The 20,521-nt window shown below is 35.2% G+C and overlaps 1 protein-coding gene and 1 long non-coding RNA gene across 3 annotated transcripts in view; one reads left to right on the forward strand and one right to left on the reverse strand.

Moving 5' to 3' along the window:
- LOC140158506 (substance-K receptor-like) overlaps nt 1–20,521 on the forward strand; it is a 201,988-nt gene that overhangs the window by 90,244 nt on the left and 91,223 nt on the right. The window lies entirely within an intron of this gene.
- On the reverse strand, nt 9,596–16,540 carry LOC140158198 (uncharacterized). 2 transcript variants are annotated; one of them, XR_011859719.1, is made up of 3 exons: nt 16,521–16,540; nt 13,069–13,271; nt 9,596–9,749 (listed from the first exon to the last, which is right to left on the reverse strand). It is a non-coding gene; the product is annotated as an uncharacterized lncRNA (long non-coding RNA). The 2 variants fall into 2 exon arrangements; XR_011859720.1 differs by lacking the exon at nt 16,521–16,540 and adding an exon at nt 16,057–16,147.

A 20,521-nucleotide genomic window follows, 5' to 3' on the forward strand; every position in this document is an offset into this window, starting at 1 on the left:
ATTCGATGCAATTTTAAAAGTTACACATTCAAACAAATTACGCTGTGTAAAACCATGCATAATGCTCTCCAAATTGAAGACTAACATGTTCCACTCACATGAAGTGAGTGTCGATCAGTGTCATCGATCGAATAACAACCCACTTTGAATACAGTCTTTTCGATTTGAGAGCATTATGCATGGTTGACACCCATTCCAACATGCTTTTACACAGAAAATTTGCATGCAACTTTCGAATCGCATTTACGCAAGTGTGGTACCATACTGAAGCTAACAATTTACAAAATTTTCCAAACGTTCATATACATTAATACTGCTTTTACTTTATTGTGCTCAAAGTCACGCCACCAGGGCATGCCACTCAAACTAGTGCAGACTTCCCTTTTTTATTTGTTTATTATAACATATAATACTTCATTTGAAATATATTCATATGAAACGCATCAGTGAAGAGGACGCAATGCCTCAAATCAAATACCAATATTCGGATATCATTAGCAAAGTATTACCATCACATGGCAATTGTTCATAACATAAACAGTGGCATAGATTTCTTTTTTTACATGGGGGCAGGGGTTAGAAAAAATTCTTGGAGTATAGTGAATGCAGCACCTTTTGGCGACACACTAAGTTTATGGTACAAATGCGTGCAAACATGTTTGCCATATTGAAGCTAAACTGATGAAATATGGTACAAAAGTGGAATAAAATCTAATGGCCATTAATTAGGTAATTATAAAAACTACCTCAAGCGATGATCGCATCCTTTAAAAGACAAACACTCCTAGTAAAATGAGTGTTTTGAGTGAATCGCGGATCCCTGTGGATCCCTGTCTTGCTTTTCAAAACCACCCTAAATATGTGTTTTCTTTCATGCGGATGCTTACAACTTTCATATATCAGTGACCACCTGGATAAACAGTGGTTTTCTTCATCCCTGTCACTTCTGCAACACTAAGTAGGGCAGAGGTACATTGCATGATCTAGCAAATGTAATCATGTTTTGCTAAAAATAGAGTTGCAGTTTACAATGTATAATTCACAATAGTGACACGACCTGGTCCATGGAGGCCAAAGGCGGCAAATTTAAAACTGAGATAGAGGCAAAAATATGGAGTGAAAAAAAAAAACAAATACAAGAAAATAGATATCACAAAACTTCATACCTTTAGAACTAAGTATGCTAGACCTTTGGCATAGCCTAATGTTTGTATGAGGTAATGATTATAAATTACAATCTTTGATAAAGTGCCAATTCATTTTCATTGACTCCATTGTTTTCATACCTTGTGACCTTTCTCTGCAGCTCAGTCAGTATAATGTCAGAATGCAGAGTTCGTTTTTGCCGGCAAAAGCCTGTTTTTGCAGGCAAAGTGGCAAAAACAGGCAGAAACCTGTTTTTGTCAGTTTTTGCCTGGTTAAACCAGCAAAAATGCCAAAAACTGGTAAAAACTCATTTGTAGTTAGTCAAATATTAAAAAGTAACACTAATTAAAAACAATAGCACACAACTTTTGATCAATCATTCAACATACTTAAAATGAAAATGTTTTGAATTTGATATGCCACATTGCAGTTAAATCCACTAGTGAGCAATGAAAATCCATGCCGTTAATTTCTTAATATGTTACTTACCAAATCTGGCCTTGTTACACTCAGGAAATTACTTTGTATAACTTAAGTATTTGTTTTGAAATGAAAAAAGTGAACTATTCATCACTTTTTTAGGTATTGCCATTTTTAACAGCATTTTTTAAGTGGTTAAAACCGCGATTTTTCCCTCCTCATGGCAAAAACCTGCAAACCCTGTGTCAGAGATGACAAAAATATATATTTAACATTTAAGGCACTTGTTAATCAGATACATTTATGCAACTTAGCCTGTTATTATGGCCATGATTTCTTTAAATACATTCTGTGTGCAAAGCTTATTAACCACTTCAAATATCAACAAATTACAAAATTAGTCAACCAACATGCATGTTTGGTTTAAGTTATTGCAAATCCTGTCTATCTTTTGGCAAGATCCAACATAATCTGCCATGCAGCATTTGGTATAACTGCTGAATCATACACAACGTCATAAAATGGGTAGAATCACTGGTGGTGGAATCGTCAAATGAGCAGTGATGGCGCCACGGTGGGGGTGGGGGTAGGGGCATGGGGGTAAAATACTCCCCCCAGACAGAAGCTCTGCCCCCAGAAAAATTGAAGAGGGGTGAAAAGCCACTTTTTAGCCAAAATTAGGTGAAAATGTCCCCAGTCGGAAGCTCTGCCCTTTTGCCCCCAGAAAAATTTTTTCTGGTGCTGCCACGGCAAATGAGTCCAGAGATACCACTTGGTGTCGTCAAGATTTCCTGTAAAACATGGAAAAATCCTGAAAATTCATTTTTCCCTTTTCTTTTGCACAGGAAGGGTAGAGCAAAAATTTCCCGAAATCAGGAAATTTCCTGAAAAGCAGCATCTCTGAATGACGTCATTGGACATTTTGCACTTGTTCGAATACTGTATAACAAAAAGCATTCAATAAAATCTTTGTACAAGTTTTACAGGTGAATAATATTCAAAAGAGGATAATCGGATTTTACTTGTGCCTTTCCATAATAGTTGATTTACTTCATCCCCATTTCCAAACTCAACCTGTGGTGAATGAGAAGTTATATCTTTCACATTGTTCTTGTAATATCACTAAATGTATAGGCCTAAATTAGTTAACATTGGTTACATTTTATGCTTGCAAAATACCAACATTTTAGTACAATGCTTTCCCAGACAGGATGAGAAAAGTACAACTTACCACTAAATACCAATATCAATGTTTCATGCAGTGTTAAAAATGTGGACAACGTGGGAATGTAACTCTGAATTTTACCCTAAAATTTCATGAACTTTTCGTCTGAAAAACTAAAAATATCGAAGAAGAGAATTCCATAGACGAGGACCTGCGGTTTGAAACGCTTTGTCACCGGTGAGAGTCCTGGTTTTCGGAACAATGAGAAGTGTTCTGTCAAGTGATGAACGAGTGGCATACTTTGGTTTGCGAAATGTGATCAGTTCTTGCAGGTATTCCGGAGCTTGTGAGTTGACACACTTGTATGTGCATACATGTAGCTTGAATTCGATACGCTTACGGATCGGTAGCCAATGAAGATGGCGTAACAGAGGGGCACTAGATGTATCACGGCCAACCATCATTATAAGTTTTGCGGCTTAGTATTTTGTTTTCGTTGTAGGTCATATTCAGTGGCTCCAAACAGTAAGGCGTTACCATAGTCTATGCGAGAAAACACAAGAGCTTGAACAGCCAGTTTGCATGTGTATACGGAACACACCTTGGCTGGCAACATGGAGGAAATCAATGGATATGCATAATCAGCTTTATTGTTTTATATTTTTAGGCATGTTACAACCACTAGTCCCACACATTTTAGAAAGCAATAAGTCATATTAATAAAAGTCATTTCTTTCTGGTGAAACAAGTCTGAATGCGACTTAACTCTTTATCGGAGAATGTGCCATGTATGTACAGGGTATCCCAAAAGTAACTTAACATTGTGAATTGGCCATAACTCGCGTTGGGTTGTATTGGGATAGTATTGTTACAAAAATTGTGCAGTATGTAGATAATTCTTTTAGAAATGTTATGATACCAAACATTTATATCTACCGTACCGTAAAACCCACTTTTATAAACACAAAATATAAGTCTCGACATTTGAGACGTGACAACACGATATAACGTGTTATCGTTTTCAAATCTGTTTTGTTTAATTTTGCTATGTTTGTTTGATTGTTTGTTTGTTTGTTTTCAATGCGTAATCTTCATTTTCTGTTTTATCTGGATTTTATATGGAAACTGCTTAAGTTGTTCTCCATGTAAAGTCGACAAACTGATCGTCTTGGGCTTTTCGCCACCGCTCTTCGTATGACATCGATGTTTGTAGCTGATCTTCCTGTTCTTCCACGCCTTGCCCGATCATGAACAGATCCAGTTGATAGGAATTTCTGCACTAGTTGCTGGATTGTATTTCGCTGGGTGTATAATTTACATCAAAATGTTCCCTAAACTTTGCTTGAGTGAGTTTGTCCGACTTTGTCTCGCAGCTAATCTGAATCTGTTGATCTATAGGAAATTCATATTCACTTCAACTGTTTTAAAGTAAAGTTTAATATTGTCAATATATCCTAATTATAATCTAAAACAACAGTAACGCTTACGCTAGGCCATGTAATCCATGAATGTTCTTACCTAAATGTAGCGTGTGCAGTGTGTGAACCAACTCTATTGTTCAGGGAAGCACATCATTCATGTGCTTGAACTTGAGACTAGTATACCTATACTAGTCTCAGGCTTGAACAAACAACATAATAATGAGCTTGCTTTTGTGGGTTTGATACACACATATGTACAGTCGCAAAGTAAGGTCAAGGGGTCATCAATAATGCTGTTTTTGGTATCAAAATAATTCTAAAAGATTGATCTATGTGAATATGTTCTCCATTTTGGTATGAAGTAGGAAATATTTGAGATATGGCAAATTCACAATGTTAAGTTACTTTTGGGACACGCTGTACTTACAAAATATAAAAACTGTGCATGCAACTTATTTGATTTTAACTTATGAACCAATTAATACGATTTAAACCAACAGGTGCTCACCCAATCAAAGTCAACAACTATGAAAAGGGTCAATATGAAAGATTTTGTTGATGTTTTGGTTGTGTTGGGCAAAAGACATGATACCCAGTAAAACTGTACTATCTGCAAGCATTAGATATTGATTAAATAATTTTCAGAACAAAATCTGCAATAATTTGCACATAGAAAATATGAGTAATTTCAATTTCCTGGCACATGAGATAACAGAGATATGATGATGGAGGTAGAACTTTTTGAATGATCCTTGTATAATAAGATCAAGACCAAATTTTTATTTAACAAACTTTTTTGAAACTATTTTTGGAATTCTATCCTTATCCATCTTTAAAAGGCAGCTAGGGGTACTCTCACTTTTCCAAAGGTCTGCAATTCCAAAGGTTCGATTTCCGAACATGCAATTTTACCATTCGCTATTCAAAAGGTTCGCTATTCAAAAAACGGTTCTCTAATCCGAAGGTTCTCTATTCCTAAAATTCTCAAAACACAAACAGATTCTCTATTCCGAAAACAAAAAGGTTCTCTATTCCGAATATGAAAAGGTTCTCTATTCTGAATATGAAGAAATAGGTTCTCTATTCCAAAAACAAATAAGGGTTCTTTATTCCGAAACAAGTCCCAGTGTTCTCTACTCCGAATATGAAATAAGTTTCTCTATTACGAATATGAATAAAGTTTTCCATTCCTAAATCTAAATAGGTTTCTTTATTCCAAAATGAGTCACAAATTCCAAATTATAAAAAAAGGTTCATTTTTCCGTATCTGTCTATGTTGAATCATCTTTACACTCTCTAATAAGACCAATTGGAGTTGAGCAAAGCACTGTTAAACCAATGTGTCATGTGCGGAAGAACCCTAATAAATGTCTGTTTTTTTTTCAATTTCGATAGAGCTTCATGTATCTGGAGTTCCTCTGATTACTTGTAAAGGTAGAGAACAGTTTGAAGTTTGTAACTGTGGAGTCTGCAATGTTTTGCATGTGCAGAACAATAGAAAACTAGCTACTTTGCATCCAATTTGCATATATTAAGATGACAAACTGAAAATTCAACAAAATTTAACCATTAGGGTATAATGTAGACCTACATCACAAAATCACATACAAATGAAGCAAATTTTAAACACTGTTGTTCCTTATCTATTATAATATCCTTATATATCATAAATTTTAACAAATTTGGGCAATTTCTCTTTTACATGATAATACAGTACGGCGGCAACTTCGTGACCTCTTTTGTTCGATAGAAAATTATTTCGGGTTGGTGAGCACGGTGTTTCATAACACAATGTTGAAAAATTTGGCCGGCAAACATGTTTTAGCGAAATAGCTCCAGAAATGGGAGACACAGGTCGTTTTTTGCTTAAATTACATACCTTTACCACAGATAAGATACCAAACATTTGTGTAAAGCATCAAAAAACAAGTAAAAGTTGAATTATATTGAAAATAAAGAAGCTTGAACATGTCCAAAGTAGCCGGGAAAATGAGAAAAATTGCATGTCACGATCACCAAAATGGTTATATCTACAACAGGGAGTAAGTTACTCTCAAAACAGCCTTGTGTTGCAATCGTGCATCACCATTGGTGACTAGTGTCACTAGCAGGGCTGTCAACTCTCACGCATTGGCTGTGAGTCTCACGCATTGGGTCACTTTCTCACGGTCTCACGCCAAGGTAGTATAATCTCACTCCTAGGTAGTAAATCTCGTGCAAAATGCTGGAAAATGAGTAAAATCTCACGCATCATCAACCAAATTTGTTCGAACCTTACCGTAGAAATTTGATTTTTTCCTCTCTTGTTCTGTTAGGCCTATGAGTATTATGATGATGATCATTTGGAAATATTTATATGCAACCTGTTTGTTTTGCCACAGTCTTCCCTGCAATGTTTTTCTTTATGTGTACATATCAAATAATGATATAGCGTCAGCCATAATGTACAATTTCAAACCTGATTTTTTGGGCATATTTGTAATTTTTACACATGTCCTTACACCATACCCAGATATACACCGAATTGGAATCAGCAGCGGCTCGTTGTAAAGAGCAACTTTGATGATCTCCAATAGAACGCCACAGTTAAGCGGTCAAGATAAAAAAATGCTTTCTATCATTTTACCTCATTATTTCTACTTCAAATGACCAGAAATCCTTCCTGAAAGTTGTTTACTAATATCGTAAATATTTTCATAATTTAAAAACAAACAAAAAAACTTTCAACCTCCCGCACTACAGGCACGGCCCTAGCCACTAGACCATCACATCTTGCTACCTTATTCTTGCACCTTTTACAATGTTATTTCTAATTCAGTGTCTCGTTCAACAATAATCTTTTTTAAACTGTTTGTAAGTTCAGTCAAATGGGATGAAATTACTTTTTATATTGACTTCGATATTTTGTAAGACATGGTAGTATTTTGTATGAATAAATATATATCACTGGAGTCAACTGGACGATTCTGACAATTATTAATCGATATATATATATGGACGAGCCAGCGGCTATTTTGCTAGTGACACTGGTCACCAATGGTCACGCATACGATTGTGACACGAAGCTGTTTTGAAAGCAACTTTCCAACCTACGATTCGATTATTCCACAAATCATTTTTGCTGAAAATTTAATACAAGCTCACATTAGTTAATATCTATCATTACGGAAAAGCATACGACCGGCGTTTGCTCATAGTTGTAGATATAACCAATTTGGTGATCGTGACATGCATTTTTTCTTAATTTTAGGCTACTTCACACACAATAAACATTCATTTTGTCCACAATAGGCTACTTCACGCACAATAAACATTCATTTTGTCCACAATAATTGGACTTTTACACATTACTGTTTGCTTTAAACTCATGTTTCATATCTTATCTATGGGCCCAGTACAGGAATTAAGCGAGAAATGGCTTGTGTATTCCATTTTTTTAGTATTTCCAAAAAACCATCTTTGTCGTCTTATTTTCAACATTTTTCAACACAGCAAAGGTCATGCGGTAAAAATTACGGAAGTGAGCTAAGATGCCGTCGTACTGATAGCTAGGAATAAATACCAGAATCATCTCATCTGGAGGTTACTTCAAATCATCCCAAAGTCATGGTTTAGGGAATGTTCTAGCTGTACTCTCAAACCATGTGACTTGGGGATGATTTGAAATCACCTCTACTTATGTTAAAAGAGACACACGTAGCAAACAAATTTGTCATATGTCGACTAAAATATTAGTCTAAATTTTGTCAGAAACACTCACTTGCGTAACATTGTGGGGCTTTACCATGATGACTGCATGGACTAGGCCTATACCCCAGAATCAATGCTAGACATGTTTCATTCCGTGACTGATATTTTACTGCTTCCATGGAGAAATGTGCCTGAGAAGGGTAAATTTTGACAAACTTTACACTGAATAGCTATAACCAAGGAAAAAAATTATATACTGAGGTTAGCCGATGGCTTTGTGAAGTCATTTCTATATACTGAAGATATATATACTGCTGATGGCTATGATAAGTCATTAATATCTACTGAATGTAACTGATGACTACGAAGTCATTGCTATCTACTGAAGATAGCTGATGGCTATAAGAAGTCATTAATATCCACTGAAGATAGCTGATGACTATGTGAAGTCAGTGCTATCAAAGGAAGATAGCAGATTGTTCTGTGAAGTCATTGCTATCTACTGAAGATAGCTGATAGCATAGCCAACACAAAACATTTTCACAACATTTGCTGTTTTTAAAATGTTATAATAATGTTAAAAGTGTGGTTTTAGATTGGTTGAGAAATCACAGAAAAACATCTTGAAAATGTTTTATAAATATTTCTGATATGCAGAAACATATAAATTTCATATTTTATTTTATTTTGGCATTGTTTGCACCATTCATTCTCCATTGAAACAATCCCTTGTGCAAGACTTCTCACGGGGGAGGGGGAGCTACCCAGGCTACACCACTGTATGAGACCTAAATTTACCCATGATCCTTTGCGCATGCCTAACCCTCCTAATTATTAGCTTCGTAAAATGGCCTAAAATTCAACATGGTTCAATCCAAATGACGGTTTGATTTTCATTGCTATAGATTCCAGAAATATCCCTGGAAATAATACTAAAAGTTTACCAAAATATAAACAGATATTCTATGGATTTTCACCCCGTAATAGTAGTATAAATAGAGAGTTTTCGACCCAAGCTGGTAAGAAAAATGGTCCCTGGTTTATTGGAGCCATTATGTGCTCTCGCAACCCATTCCGTAAAAACATACTGTCAAAACCCAATGGCATACCATCCAACCCTAAACTATGGCAAAGCACCATAAATTACACTGCACAGGCCTATATCATACCAGCAAACCTTAAGGACTTTGCTAGAGAGTGCAACATGATTCAACAACGACAGATTCAGAAAAAAGGAAACTCTTTTATAATTCGAAATAGAGATCACAGCGACTCATTCGGAATAAAGAACCTTTTTTAGATTTTGGAATGGAGAACCTTTTTTTCATATTCGAATAGGGAACTTTTTTCATATTGAATTGAAAACACAGTGACTTTTCAGAATAAATATTTTTTCGTTTTGGAATAAAGAACCCATATTTTCATATTGGAATAGAGAAACCATTTTCATATTGGAATAGAGAAACCATTTTCATATTCAGAATAGAGAACCTTTTCTGTTTTCAGAATTGAGAACCTTCGCAATAGAGAACCTTTTTAATTTTCAGAATAGTGAACATTCGGAATAGCAAACATTTAGAATACCGAACCTTGGGAATAGCGAACTTCGCCCGGCAGCTACATTATCTGGCTACACAGTACAGGATCATTTAAATGACCATATGAACAACACTTGTTCTGTAAGAGTCTGATGGCATCTTGTACTCAATACATTTTTTGACTTATCAGATGTCCATGATCATGTCTTGTGCTCTATGTATGGGTGCATTTAGCCTGCCACAACTTTGTTGATAACATTATGGTTCTTCTAGTTCTCTGCCTGGAGAAATCCTTTGTCCTCCTCTGCACATTGTGCCAAATTGAAGATATGCACAGGCATTGTGGAGCCTTAGGTTGACATTGGTTCTCTGCAAGAAAATAAAGACCAAACAGTAAACATTTATGCAGTTGATGGAATCTCAAGCAAGGTTTGTTTCAAAAAATTTTGTACCCTTTCAATAGTGAACTTTTCCTTTGAGGGGTATAACACATTTCCCAGGGGGTATTGTTTATTCTGTTTTGGAAGAACTTAAACACTGTGTGCCTCAATTTTTGGTGTTATACCTTTATGCAAGAAATTTCACTGAACAAAGCATAATTATGATATCATAATCAATAATAAAGTATTTAAAAATGTCTTTGTCTTTTTGGGTCTCAAATGATTTCTAAAATTTCGGACTCCCATGAGGAGGGTTCTTAGTGGGTACAGGGATATGCAGCAGATTCAAGATGCAACATTTTTTCAACATTTTCTTCAAAAATGTCAACAAAACAGTCAATTGTTTGTTGTTACCATAAGAAGAGGATGCTACTGTCCATTCAGTTAGCTTAGATTATTGGATTTTTTTTAAAAGATATTTTAAAAATTACAAAATTGTGGTCAAAACCATCAAAGAAAAGTGTTGGCACACCTTAGACCCAGCATGGTTTATACTTTTCAAATTCCAAAGTTCAATTTGAAACCCCATTTCTTTTTTTTGGTCGATTTCCTGCGATATTCTTATAAAATGCAGTAGAACGTCAAGTACTATAAACTTTTTTTTTTGAATCAATCAATTTAGAACAATGGGGAATAATGTTACAATTATAATAAATAGATGCGCTGAGATAGTATTCATTCAACTATCCGTATCAGTGTGTATTATCTGGCAAAATAGCAATATTTGCTAGTAATTCGGGGTGAAACTCACTGTTGAAACATTAGTTTATTATAAAAATGTGAACATGAACTAAGATTTTCAGAACATAGGCCTGGCTTACATAAATGCATTCCTTGCATACTTATACACTTATATAGCCTCACATAATTTCATACAACAAAACCTGGTGGACCATCATCACCTATACACCCTATCCAATAACCGGAATGGTATAACAAATGAAAGGGCAGCCAAGACAGTTCTAAGTGTCAGAGTGACATGTCCCTAGTTCGAACTACAACCATTCATACATATCACCTGTTTTTTAACTTTTATTGTATTATCATCAAAATTAACCCTTTGAGGCCTCTTGGGTGAATTTTTTAAAATTCAAGTCTATGCCCTCCCTTAGTTAAGAATGGACCATCCCATACGATTTGTGAAAAGGTTGCAAACCCTTTTGGTGGACCCAGGGACGTGCCTAAAATGAGGCAAAATTGAAAATAAATAGGGTTTGAAATTGAACTTTGGAATTTGTAAAGTATAAATCACCTTGGGTCTAAGGGTAAGCTAGCACTTTTCTTTGATGACTTTTACCACAATTTCCTGTTTCTTTTTCAAATATCTTAAGGTGGAATCTCCCCGGACCCCGGTTGTGGGCAAAAATTATCTTATTTTTGAGTAAAGAACTGGGTAAGAACACATGATTGCATGTTGACTTTACAAATTGGAATTAAGGAAAAAAAAATCCCTTTCTTCTGCTTTTTGTTTGAAAACAATCAGACTTCCATTCAAAAGTTATATTCAAAATGTAACTTTTGCGAGGCAAATTTTAAAAATCAATTCTTATGTATTTTATTGTTTTCTCAAACTGCGATATTTAACGTTTTTCCCTTTAAAAAACCATATCTAAAAAAATAATCATTATTATAATTATTTGTGATAATTCAAGTGTTTCGTTTCCAAATCAAAATTATAATAAAGCAGTGTTTCGAAAATATAGAAAATCCTAAAAACAGTGTTTCTCGACTAAAATTCACAAAATTGCTGATATCTCGAAAACCTTTTTTCGCGAACGCATGTCCACACTGTGTGTTGCTGATACGCAGGGCTATAAATTGAACTAGAAGTTTTTAATTCCAAGCTTGGGGAACTATGTTGTTGCTATGGCAGCATCAAAATAGTATACAGCAATAATTATTAAAATTTGAATTTGACCTTCGACCTCCCGGTAGACCCTCAAGACATCACATGATTATCATAATTCTAGTTCAAATTCCAGTCCTGTCTATGAAGAACACATTCCAAACATTTCATTTCTATTGATAAAACACTTTTTGAGATATCATGTTCCAAAGGTCTCTACCTTTGAAATTTGTTTAAGATATACATGCCACCTAGTTATGGGAAGTTTCATTCACTAAGTTTATACCTGTACAAGCTTTAGATTCCAGATCACCCAAACCGGGGATTCCACCTTAAAAACATAATCCAATGTAATTGAATGTGCAGAGTTGAATAATAAAATCTCAGACACTATCTGCTGTGTGAGTTTCAACAGCATCTAGTTAGTCTGGTTTGCTTTTAAGTATCAATTTGGAGACTATTTTAGCACCATATAGCATGCAGTGCAATCATTGGATTCATTCACGGCTGTTTCGTCAGTGAAATAACGACTCAAACAAGTCGAAATACAAACTTTGACCAATCAAATATATGCAATGTGCAGGTGCCCTTGGTCTCACTAGCTCACTTAGACCAGATCGTATTAAGACCTGTACCATTGCCATGGAAAACTCATATATAATTTCGAGTGTATGTAATATTGTATGTTCATGTATTAAGGGTCCCCTGAAGATGAAAACATTCTGCCTATAAACTATATAACTTTTCCAAATAATAAGTTTTTTCTTAATATCTCTAAAACAGTTTTGATGGAGTTGGGCCCTTCTTCCACTCAGGTATTCAATTATTAATTCTGAAGCTATAGGCGTATTTATAACAGCTGCGATACTTTTTGTGCAGACTTTACAATAGGAATAGACTAGCGGCAGCAGCAACTGAGGCCCCAATCGTCTGATATCCCCTTTCATGCCAGAGAAGTCACATTGTGTGGATTAATACCACTGCATGGCTATCTGAATCAACCACTGAAGCCCAATGATTGATTGATAGCAAATTCATCATAGTCTATCAAGAAGGACCACACTATTGTTATAATAAAAATAGTGTGATCTCTCTTAAAATAGTGTGGTCCTTCTGGATAGACTAGGATGAAATGGCTGTCAATCAAGAACTGGGCTTCAGTGGTTGATAGACTGCCATGTGTGGTATAAATCCTGGTTTTAGACAGACTTGATGTTTGTCAATCAGAAAAGACAAAATATGAAACTTTTGTAATGAGGTTGTTACCAGATGGTTTGCTTGGTGAGGGAGGAGCACAAACAGGCTGGGACCGAGAATACATGTGATCACACCATTACAATCTCACTCCCTTCCTAGCGTACTGAAAAGGAACTCATATTAACACATTCATTTAAAATCTTACCTCCATATTTATTTTATGTCTCATGCATGCATAGATATTCAACAACATCATGTTTCAACCTTTTGATCAGTGCTGCTTTCTGTTGGAATTCCAGCTATCTTGGTGCTTTCTTGTATTCACGGTCTGATTATGTCCATCTCCCTTGCATGTGATGTCTTGATTCAAACTTCTTCAGCTCTTCATCAAAGCTGTCAACTACAATGCTGGAAGGAATTAAAAATTAACAGCATCATTGCAACCACTGAATATTCCACTGTCCATAGGTCTTGTTTCTTAAAACCAGTATTGTTTCTTATGATATTAACTTTATAACAAAAAAAAAATTATTGGCAAATTTTTAAATACTAGCTGTCACCCGTGCTTAACCATCTTTCGCGGTCACCACAAATAACAGTTGGTTAATGCACTTTGATTTTGGGTGTGTAAATATTCTAACTCTGAGATTTTCATTTACCATGTTTACAAATATATTATAATAACAAGGTGGATTGTTTTAATTTAAAAGTACAACTGTTATTCACATTTCCTCACAGCACTATCAATGATAGCTCAATGATATACATGAAGTTACACAGTTGCAATGCATGTATAATGCTGATCACATACATGTATATGCCATAAAGCAGGGTCGACTTAGTACACATTCTTTGTCTTGAATTGGTAATTGGATCATGATTGAAGCAAGTTATATTGCCACCATACCATCATCAGATACAACCCTATTCTACATATCATCATAAAAGCTCTTTCCTGAAATACCATATTTCCTTGAATAGTCACTCCCAAAGGGGGGATTTAATTATTATAGAGGTCATTTTAAAACAATAATTCCTGTTAAAATCATTAGGTAAGGGCGCACCATTTGATACTCAGGGGGTAGGGCAGCGAAGTTTTTTTTTTTAAATTTCATGCATTATACACAGTTAGGTGGGGAAAGGTTTTTTTTTTAGTGTTGTTGGGGAAAGTTTTTTTTTTGCTCATGTAGTGGGTGAAGTTTTTTTGTAGAAAAACTTCCTACCCCTAAGCTTGAAACTCATGCGAAATGACAAACTATGAACTTAGGAACGATGACTTCCGGTTCACTTCGGGTTTACAAGCAGATATTCGCCAATTACCGACGCCATTAGTGACCATGTGTGCACCTTGGAAAGCTTACTACACAAGATAGCATGGAAATATCAGCATTTTTTAAACATCTTGGTGAAAAAAATGGTGGGGTGTTTAATTGAAGGGGCGACTATTCAAAAAAATACAGTGTTGTAGTCAAATTTGTAGCAGTACAAATTCACCAAACTTCTATTACAAATTAGGGAGTTTGACAAATTTGTAATTTTTTACAGATCCAAAGTAGATAACTGCTTGACTGCCTCAATTATCTTATGTTTGAGTAAAGAACTGAGTAAGAACACATGATTGCATGTTGACTGAGCAATTTGGAAAATTTGCCAAATACCTGCTTCATTGGTTTGTTTTTTTCTTCTTTTAAGACTGAGAGGTAAATGGATCTTAGAATACATTTTTTTTTTTTTTTCAAAATGGATTGCCAATAATTGTTTTTACCCTTTTCATGTGACACTAACAACATATTCCCCCTTTCAACATGAAAAAAAAATCTTCGCCTCAAATTATGTGATGGCTAACATTCCGCATATGTGAACATTTTCATACTGTTTTTCTACACATTTTTAGGGCCTTTCCCAACTTTGCCCAAGTTTCGCAGGAGCAGGTCTCATTAAATTTGTTTACAGTTTACAAGGCCATAGACAATTTAACTGGACAAATTATAATTTGTGCACAGTACCCTGTACATTGTTGTCATCGTCTGTATATAACTGGAATCCAGGTAATATACAAATATACTTCAGGTTGGTCTGAACCATGGCATTTTTTAAAAATGACAAATTCCAGTTTTCTTGAATTCTATATTCATTAGTCTGTGTACCGGTACTTAAACTTTTTTAAACAAATTTCTATCATTTTTAAATATGGTATTTCACCCTTTTCCATCTGAAATCGTCCACATGGTCAATGGCGGAAATCTTGCCATTTTTAAAATTTCCATCAAAAAACAAAAATATACACAACATAGTCTAAATTAGGCTGAAGCTGTCAGATTTCAACTATTTTAAGCGAATATTTCTTAAACTTAGTCAAAATTCAAAAAAATAAATTTAACGGATCCTAGATTTTCATACCTAGATTTTGAAAATCAAAAAGAAAACAATTTTTACTGAAAAAAATAATTAGTTACGGGTCAAAATCACGGTTTTTGATGATTTTCTCCAAAATTGAGCATTTTATAAATTAATCTGACGTCACCACTGGATTTGTAAGCTAATTTCCATTGAAATATGTATACTTTTATACACTTTAGATCAACAATTTAGAAGTTGAAAGGCTAAAATGTTTCCATAATTCCATGGTTCAGACCAACCTTAAATAGTACTACCAGATATACATGTATGCACTGCACATGCATGCGTGCCACATGATGTGATAACACAATCACCATTTGAGATAGCATGCTTTCATTGGCTGGGCCAGCAAAACACCCATAGCTACCGGTCAGCTACCAGTAGCCGACCTAGTGCTTGGCATGAGAGGGTCGGGTCGAACCCTGACCCAAAACAAACTCTTTAATCATTCCAGATTCCAAAAGCCATTGGGGCTCAAATATCCAATAAAAGCTGTACATTTGTGAAGATTATCATTCATCCAAGTAGTAAACAATAATAATATTTGTATTAGTCTCGTCAATTGGACTTTCAATTTTTGAGTGGGAAATTTCACGTTCAATTAGCCCTACCGACTTTAGGGAGTAAATGTTTATTGAACTGTGAAGTGGATGCTTTCGTATCACAGGTTTAATACATTTGAATTCAACCTGATAGATATCTTCTTGATCGCTAAACTGTATAGGCTCCTGCAACGTTATGACGTAGGCCACTCCGTCCTCCCGTTTCACATAAATTTGCTCATACCAATTACCATCTGCTTTCTCTGTTCAAGATTTATATCCTTGTTGTCAAAAGAATGTTTGCATAGTCTCCACAACCAGTGCTGGCTCGTCTATGCTGGTACATGCATTCTGCAAACTTGGCAGGAGCTCATGCCAATAGTCAATACTTTGCGGAAGCCTACAGTCCAGCGATCAAAAAGATATCTCTCAGATTGAACTCCAATGTGACCAGTGATACAACAACATCTGAACTTTTACTGGCAGATGATCAGAAGGGCTAATGATGCGTACAGGGATGAACATGAAAATTTCCCACTCAAAAATATTAAGTCCAGTTGACTAGATTATACCAGTAATATAAATATTATTATTTCATAAAAGTAAAAAGCTGTCTTCAATGAATCAAAATTTATGAGTATTATCTCATTTTACATCATATAACAACTTTGTCAAAGTACTTGTCATGAAGACAGAAACTTTTACCATACCTTACCTTCTTTTTCAGCAGCACCTATATAAAGACCCTTTTCTCCTTTGTTTTATCTCCAAATCAAATACTTCACTAATCACTGCACTCCGCTGACAGCCCTGATCTGAATCCCCAGTTGCACTATTGTCACTCATTGTGATGAATTATCTGTAAAACAACCAAGCAAGCAAACAAACGAAAATACTCATTAAAGGTCCATCAGAATACCAAATACCCTCTAAAAAGGGAGCATGATCACAAACCGGAAGAATGAACACACAATGGTTTTGCACATGTTATGTGATTTTCAGTATTAATTAAAACCTATAATATTAGCAGGGTGCACTACTGTACCTTGATGAATTTAGATGTTTTAAATATCTTTTGAGGCATAGTAAAAAAAAGCAACACAAAAAAATACTAAAATTGTCCCTCATGGAACAAATGGAATGTCCAGCATAAATGTATGAACCTCTGGCTCTGCATGCCTCTTGCCTACATGTACAAGGGCACCCTCTTTTGTGCCCTACGCCCCATGGGGGTCCCTGGGTATTGATCAGTATTCAGTAGGTATCTATCATAATTATGTGAAAAAAAAATTCATGAAAAATTATTATTTTCAAGACTACTGTACATATGTAACATGAATATGGTCTCTCTAAGACAAGCAAATTTGAGAAAAAAGGTATTGCTCAATAGATCATGCATATTAAAGGTCCTATGGAAACTTTCTGACCTTGTGAGTTTCAAGTAACAGTTTTCAAGTAGTGTAATAAAGGATCAATTGGACCAATCGTCAACATTGTTAGAATAATTTCACCACACAAAAACATCGGGTGAAATATTTGCAAAGCTCCATTCTGAAAGTAATGATATCATGTAATTAACCAATCAGAGGCAATGTTAGATTGGCAGGTAGTGTTCAGGGGGTTACTAACTGGTTAAGAGTCCATAAAATTTATACTTTACTTACTAGTTAGGGAATAAGATAATGCCAGTGACATTTGCCATACTTGTTTGAGTGCATTTTCGTCCATGCTCAAGGATGATAACGATTGATACCCTCTTGACAATGTTAAGTGTCCCCTACCCCAGCCCTGCACACACTACATGTAGTAAAGAACCCCTTCCCTGCCAGCGCAAACATTGATTAACATGATATGTGTTTCGACTAGGTGATATGAACAAAATTATGGTAGTTTGAAGGTGGTAGACCTGGGAATAAATGAAAGTAGCATGTGACTCTATACTACCGTAAACATTTAAAAAACATTAATTAGCTAATTAGAAAATTCATTAGCCGATAAGGTCATATTTTCAAAAAAAATTGGAGCCTCAACCGAACATCTTATAAAGCTCATTGAGGTATCAAATTGAAGCTCTTTCGACAGAGATCTGTTATAAACTTCTTTGTGTAGACTTCTAAGGGAGGGGGTTAGGTTATTCACTGTCTGTGAAAAACCAAAATCTGGAATGATCAAATATCGCTCAATTATCAGAATTTGTCATTTTAGTGAATACAATCTACTTTTACATTTTTCAATTGAGGTTTAAAATACAGATCACAGATTAAAGTACAATCATGCAAAGTTTCAAGTTCATAGGGGATGTAGTTTTGACTCTCACATTTTATGGAGATCATAAACTCATGAAAAATGAAATGATAGAAATTTGCATTGAAAGTAATTATAGTTTAAATTCCTTGATTAAAAAACACAGAAAATCATGATTTTCGCTTCAAAATTAGTCTTTTTCAGAGATACATGGAGTACCGTAACATCATTTGGGACATCTGTCAAAAACATGTGTTTGGTTCAGCATTGGTTCTGATAATCTAATGTTAATTTATAAATTTGGTCAACAAGGCTTGGCAAAAGCAATAAAATACATAAGAAATTGAATATGTACACATTTTCTATGGGAAAGCAATTTGGATTCAAAATTGTGGTCATTAGCAAAATAATGTTTGATTAGTTCTAATGTTTGAATGGAAAGTCAGATTTCAGTCAAATAAAAAGCAAAACACAGTTTTGTTTTTTAATGACAGAAAATAAGAAAAATGCTGTTTTACCACCCAATCCCAGGTCTACCACACGGAAGTTGTATAATTTAGAGTCACAATCACACGGTAGCTGTGAGCAGCAAGTTTGAAAAATAATCGACTGATAAAGAAGACTAAACAGATGCTCCAGCGAAACTATATTTACACGTAACATTAAAGTACTTGAGTTATATTGTTAACTTTCTATGATACTTTATGCAATTTTGAGTCCCATTCACCAAAAAATCCAAGTTTTTCACATTATTCTTTAAATTGTTCTTTCTGGACGATGCATCCATTCATATAATAAATGCTGTACATCGACACAGCAATTTACATCAGTGTCCCGTGGCTAAATGGTTAGGGCGTTCGACTCCGGATACGCTGACCCAAGTTCGATATCCGATGACCAAGTGAATTTTTTCAATATTTTATTAAACAATTTATTGTCATCAATCATGGATAACATAATTTTAATCATCCAGTGCTATTGTGATATTATTTTTTATCAAAATCAAGATCTTTGATTATCAGGGAAATTGTTTATTATATTTTTAAAAAATCTGTCCTACCACGGACGACCCTGGCAATTCACATGATAATAGGACAATAAAACATGTGATATGCATGAATGGTTGTTGAATCAATCTAGAGACTTATCCCTCTGTCATATTCAGCTATTGTAGAACTGTATTTCAACATATTCCAACATGACTGTCATTTCAATTGTTATACAATTGCATACACTCTATAGGTGTGAAAATTGTGTAGTATGGGAGGTCAGCAAGGAAAAACATATCCAAAAGAGAAAAACAAATATGGAATGCCATTAAAGTCATACATAACGTACGGTATAGACAAATTATCAAGGCGGCAAAAATATCCATAGGCCTATTGAAAGGAGGTCCCCCACTACAGACACAGGGAACAACTTAAAACCCAGCCTATTAAGTAGGACGTCTATGTGCATTGGTTCAACTCGCTCGCAGACCATGAGAAGGCATGCCGAGAGTGAGGATGTAGTCCACAGTGCAAGAAATATTATGCCTATAAAAGTTTCATTTATTTTAATTTGGGGATCACATTTATCATGTCCATTGCGGGTTACATTAACTTACGCCTAATAAGCTCTATAGACATTTTGGAATATATATGCTGTACGGGGGAGAAGATTCAACTGTGGCCCTATTTTTAGGGACTTTGTGGTTGTATGGGGGACTTTTATTCTTTTCAATGAATGGGCTTAGTCCGATGATGCCTTCAGCAACTTACTTAAACCTCCAAAGGTCACAAAATGCAAAGATTTCATGCAACACTGAAGTTGCACACAATCAAGTCCAAACTCTATGCATTTATGAACCACGAAATTACCTGTAATTACTGACAACAACTTCCCTTACTCCCAACATGTACATTACGTTTGAACACACACATATTTTTCATTTCATATTCCTTCTTTTGTCTCAAAAAAGTTTTGGGTATAAGGCAGTGGGCTGACAAAGCTTACCTTAACATCTGTAGATCTATAGAATGGTGTGCCAGCAGTGATCTTTTAATATACCTGTAAATAACATTGGAAATATTAAAAGATTAGTTTGCCTTCAACATTGTTTAAAACATTTAGACAGTGGCCTCTATTCATCAGTAAAAACTGTCCTCAAATGAAAATTCTTATGATTCAAATTAATCACTTTTTGGTTGGAAACAACCATCCTTAGAAATCAATGAAAGTTAAAATATAAATAAATTGAGTTTACAACCCTGTTTATTGATGGTGGTAATGGTACCCTCCAACAATCTTGGTTGGACAACCATCCTAAATTAGGGATTCAATCATGTTTCACCGTTGTTCATCACCGTTTAACAGCGATCTTGACGCGTCGTCTGCGTGGTTTACTTGGCGAGGGCAGCTTTAGCTGCCCGGTAAGCGCTACTTGAGACGCTACGGACGCGAAGTTGTTAAACGGTGATGAACAACGGTGAA

Source organism: Amphiura filiformis, chromosome 8, assembly GCF_039555335.1.
Source record: "Amphiura filiformis chromosome 8, Afil_fr2py, whole genome shotgun sequence".
NCBI lineage: Eukaryota > Metazoa > Echinodermata > Ophiuroidea > Amphilepidida > Amphiuridae > Amphiura > Amphiura filiformis.